Raw genomic sequence first — 5,527 nt, 5'->3', positions numbered from 1 at the left:
GGCGCCATCGTTAAATTTAGACATCAATCAGACAATTTATTCAAGTTGATTTATTTTTTTATTGCCTGATCGTCTCCCTGCTAAATTAAAAACTTGGACGGAGTAAGAAATCGAATTTCATTTACATAATGTTTTCCGTTCATGTGGAATCAACTTTTAAGAATATTCAAGTACTGGAGGTTCCATTTTTACCGATCGAAAATTGGTAACAACCTAGGCTCAATATACCTGACTTTCTTGAGACCTCTTACTTTATGTTACTGAAACCTGAGTTTAATAAGATGCCTTTTTGAGAACCACTCCAAAATATCTCAAGAGATATCAATTACTTGAAAATGTCAATTGCTTAGGGTCGAGTTTCAAAAAAAGTGCAATTAAGAAAAAAGGAAATTGCCTGCTCTTATCATCATACTTTTTCAGTCAACTTTTATGTCAACCATACCGCTCTTTTTTGTATCCCTCTCTCTCCATCAAGATAAATATCAGAAATCAGATCGTGATTGTTTTCTGCTGACTACGCTAAAAACTAACGGAATTCTAGCTGAATAATAGGTTATCCCAATTGTGTAAGGTCTACACATCGCTAAGAGTGAACCGGGATACAACAACAAAGCTCCGTGGATTGATTAATTAATCCCAGCGGGTAAAAAGATTCTCCTCATAGAACTGACTACAATATTGGTCAAAATATATTGAGAATTTTGTTTAGTTCCTCGTTTTTAGCATTTTAAAGTTCGGGCGAGAAAGTGGCTTTTGGGCTATTTGTCAGATTATATTTCAATTTGGGTGGGGTTTGTATACTTTCAGGCCATATTCTGAGCCCCATTGGACCGTTTGAACTTTTGAATCCTCCGATCCTAAGATCCTAAGTCTTTAGTCTCATGTTAAAACTCAGAGTTAAAACTCCACCCTTCCAACCTAAGTAAGAGCGCTTCCAAATTGATTGTGGCTATAAAAATTTCGTGGGAATTTCCTTTTTCTCAAATATTATTGCCGGTATTGTACCTTTTCTCTAAGATGGTTAATTTTCAAACGCCGTCAGGGGTTCACTACGTGCGAAAAAAAATTATAACCATCTGTTATCAGGTTAGCAAAATACTTTGACAATTCACTGAAGACGGGAAAATTGAAATATTGAATTTTGAATAAAATTTTCTTGATCCTTAGAAAAAAGTCAAATATTGGTACATTTAGCTAGTTAGTCTGAAAATATCTCAAACCTACATTACAATTTACTATTTACATACGACGACAATATTTTACATCATTTTTCATATTCACAGTATTTTGATTTGCTCAAGTCATTTTGATTCTATTAATGCCAGGCGCTTGAGTCATTACCAGATCTCAGACTAGACTATATTTTACAATCCATAAAGTTCATTATCAAGCAAATTTTGCCCTGGAAGAAGATATATGACCTTGCCTTGCCAATTCTACTTCTATCTATCTTAATTAATACCAGCCATAGATCTCCCATCTAAAATCCATTAACCATAAGGTCATGATTTAGAGTCAATTATATGTTTTTGTGCCTTGATATCCAGGTTTGAAAACGATCTCCAATTCTTTTGGATGTGAATCCCAGCAATCATCAGCATTATCACACTGTTTCATCAAAAATTTGCCATCAGATTTCCGTCTACACAGGATAACATCATGGAAATGGTAATAGACTTGTTCGGTACGTTCTATATGAACGAAGTTCTTCTTTTTAGGGTCGTCACAATTACTTTTCTTCAACCTTTTGATCATATCACGTTTGAATTTCTCCGGTGTAATTTTCTTATCATCCTTTGGTTTAAACTCGATTTTGTGAACATGACTTTGAAAGGTTGAATCACTAGCCTGCGTTTGAAAGTAAGCAATTATGTCTTCAAGCTTTTGGATTTTAGGATTTAAATTCATTGCACCTGCTGGAGGTGACCTCTCATTTTCGAATCGCTTGACATCATTTTCAATCTTCTTTTGAAGATCAAGCAATTTCGTCCACGACTTGTTAATCTTGCCAGCATCTTGTTGGTTCATTGAATATGAGATTGCCAAAGATGCAAAGATCACCAATAAAGAGATTGATATTGTCTTCATTTTGATATCTGTAATTTCGATATCTAAAATTTGGATTTGTTGTTTTCACTAGAAATAAAAAAAAATTATTAAGACTTGAACAAAACGATGTTACTGTAGTGTCGTTACTAGCATTTTTTGCTTCAACTAGGAACCATAAAATGGTTTATGAACAACGTCAAACAAAGAATTCTTTTTACTTTCTCTTTCAAAGCCTATTACCAATATCTTGATATTCCGACCAAAACAAAGTGCTTAAGCATTTCATCAAGCCTTAGACAACATTTTGAATTCGAATACCTTTATATATTACCATTTTTCAAACAGAAAAACGATATTTAAATATTTGCTAACGAGTTGTCAAAGCAACATCTTTGCATCATGTTTATGTTGTCAGTAGATTATCTTTTGACTGAAGTCGTTGCTTGCTGCCTTCCTTATATATTGCAAATTTTTCGAGAGCCTTTTGTTTATACAATTAGAACAATAACGTCACAATAGCTGTAGAGAATTATTAATGGCTTTGGAGATTGAAATTGACAAACAAATTAATTGAAATACGAGTCCATTTGTAATGAGATTCTTGTTTTGATATCACGGGGGTCTCTTCCGTCTGTCACTCCTTTTCCCATCGATCACGCAATCACGTGCAAGTTCAGATACCTCCGGCTCATGTCTAACGTATTAAACTTTTGATTTAATTAATGACCACGTAAAAATTGGCTATTCTTAGAAATAAAAGATCATCTCACGAGAACACAACGTGATTTTCTAGTCACATTCTCTGATCTATAGCTCCCTTCTGTTAGAGGATGCGCTGAGGGCCAAAACTTTATTGTATAATTCTTCTGTTGCACAAAACAAGGGAAATATATGAGATAAAATTGAAATTTTTGACCCTCGGAAGATAATTCTCGAGAAGTGAAATAAATTCGTAAATTCGCCTATTTGCGAAAGTTTCTTCTTAAAGTTAATTGGGCGGTTTTTTGCGAGTCTGAATCGCAGACCTCTTCAAAACCACCTGTAGTACAGTTTCTTGCAGGCTCTCACAAATGATTTTTCTTGCGTTTGTAACTCTTGTAACTTCATAGCCCGGGGGGCACTTTTTGATAGACTGGATGACGCTGATAATTGGCCCGGTGTATAATTTGCTCTACTTAACTGGAATCAGCGCCATCAAAATCATCAGGAAGCAAAGTTCATTCAGAAGTAGACTTTTGTCTAGTAACTTCACGGAAGCTCTGTACTCGAGATATTACTGAGTTTATGTAAATGTGTTTTTTTGCGACGGAGACGGTAAGGTTCTAACTAGATCTAGACCAGCTGAGAACAACGGTTAACAAGCACTTTTTATCGTCCTCGGTTTTGTAGGTCAGAACTGCGGGTTATTTCAAATCACTTTAGTCACTCTACCGCTCTACCGTCCTTAGAAGTGCAAATACATAAACTCGCTATTATAAAGACAAAGGCATATAAAATCGACTAGCCTGGGTTCATGTATTGAAAGAAACCTTTTATTAAACCGCTACATGAAAATTCTCTCGAACATTCATGGAGCTTTTACTTGATCTGTTTTGTTTTTGTCCAGCTGAATTTAAAAAGTTAAACTTTTATTTTGGTATCAAATAGGGACTTTTTTAATCAAAGGATTTGAATCCTATAATTTAGACAACTGAACAACCTCGATAGTTTGTCCAGCTTTTCTTTGCAAGCAAACTGTTATAAGGTGGGTAAATGTATTTTTGAGATATATTCAATATTGCTTTTTTGGACATGTTCATAAAGAGACTTCATCGAAGGAAAATTTAGGTGAGAATCTTCATCTACATCTATATTTTTTTTTTTGGAATCTTGCCTTGTTTAAGAAAGTTTCAGATAAAAGTTTGTTCATTTTTTGGATTTTCTGACAACATAACCCCTTATAATACGGCTAGTCCCTAAGTATTATTCCGGACGTTTGTCCTTAACGCGGCCTTAACGGCTAAGATTTAAAGGATTCCTAGTTTTTTCAAATTACGTAACGGTCTCTTTAATTTTTTTTGTTTCCTTTTTTTCTGTTTGTCCATAGAAAATGAAGGTCATTCTTTTCGTTGCACTTTTTGCCACCGTTTACTCAGTGCAATACGAGCTCAAATTATCACAAGCCACATATGTTACCCATCATGTTCATGTAGTTGATTTGTCTGATATTCAAGATGCTGCTCTGCACCAAACTGACTGCAACTCTGGAACAGGTATGAAAATTTCAATGATTATTCGAATACATTTTTTTATAAGAAACATTTCCATGAAAACAAATTGACCAAGAATTTAATTAAAAGAAATAATTTAATTTGTTAGCCCTCTAGTAAGCAAAATAAATCAAGTTTCAAGAGATAAATTCTATAGACGAATAAGATTTTTAAAGGAACTTAATATCTACTGAAAGGGTATCATCCGAAGCACTGAAACAGGGGTGTATCTTTAATTCTTGTGTTAACCTTTTCAAGGCTTGGATGTTCAAACTTCACTGGACACTTACCATTACCACGAGGTTAAATTGTGTAAAGATGGAAATGATATCAAATTCTTAACTTGCGATGATCAAGACGATTGTTGGGACCAGCACCCAAGAATACTCAAACAATTGTAAAATATTTTATCGTTTTTTATTGTGAGAAAATATTAAGCAGGAAAAAGAATTCAATTTTCATTCTTTTACTCTTTCAGTACTATTGAGAAGTTTAAGCCATGGTACGTTAACTTCAAATGCAATTTTCTCAGGTCATGTTGGGGTTCATCGGAAAGTTCTTTTCTAGGTCTATCGCCTCTATCTTTTCAGTGTGCTATTTTATTTGAATTAAGGGCTCTGACCATAGTCAGAAAATTGATTTTGGTATCTGAACATAAAAGTTATGTTTTAGATTCTTTAACACTTTTAATAAAGAATTGCCTTTATAAATTGCTTTTTAATCAAACCCCTTAAGAGTAATTAAGAACTTAATTGCAATAATGACATTATGAACTTTAAAAAAACGTTAATAATATGTTGCATCACCTTCTTTTATAAAAAGTGCTAAGTTTTAATGGGTAATTAACCTTTTTGTTTCGAACTTTTTTCAAACTGTCCACAAAGTATTGAACTATTTTAAATTTTGCGGAAAATTTTTCTAAAAAGATGTGTCAAAAGTTATGACTGTTTTTTTAAGCAAAATCCAGATGAAAAATTGATGAAAAACCACTATTTTAAAGATTTCGAGACAAAGAAGAATTCAAAAAAATTTTCCGCAAAAACTTTTATTGTTCGGTAAAAGATACACCATCTACTGCGAAAAATTTTTCAAAATGTTTTTTCTTCGCCGAAACTAAGCTCTTCAAAGTTGAAATACTCTTCCTCGCAAAAGTCTTCATTTTCTTCTTCATCAAATTTTTTCAATGCAATTTTTGAATTTTCAGATTCAGGAATAGTTTGTCTAACAGA

At 33.4% G+C, this 5,527-nt stretch overlaps 1 long non-coding RNA gene across 1 annotated transcript; it reads left to right on the top strand.

Annotated features, from left to right (window-relative positions):
- The first annotated feature begins 3,784 nt into the window (after positions 1-3,784).
- On the top strand, positions 3,785-4,744 carry LOC136816812 (uncharacterized). Its single transcript, XR_010847985.1, has 3 exons — positions 3,785-3,876; positions 4,136-4,301; positions 4,557-4,744. It is a non-coding gene; the product is annotated as an uncharacterized lncRNA (long non-coding RNA).
- Positions 4,745-5,527: the final 783 nt, after the last annotated feature.

The sequence above is a fragment of the Clytia hemisphaerica genome, unplaced genomic scaffold (assembly GCF_902728285.1).
Source record: "Clytia hemisphaerica strain Z4C2 unplaced genomic scaffold, Clytia hemisphaerica genome assembly, whole genome shotgun sequence".
NCBI classification, from domain to species: Eukaryota; Metazoa; Cnidaria; class Hydrozoa; order Leptothecata; family Clytiidae; genus Clytia; species Clytia hemisphaerica.
The sequence above is the reverse complement of the archived record's forward strand: the minus strand, read 5'-3'. Positions and strand labels throughout refer to the sequence as shown.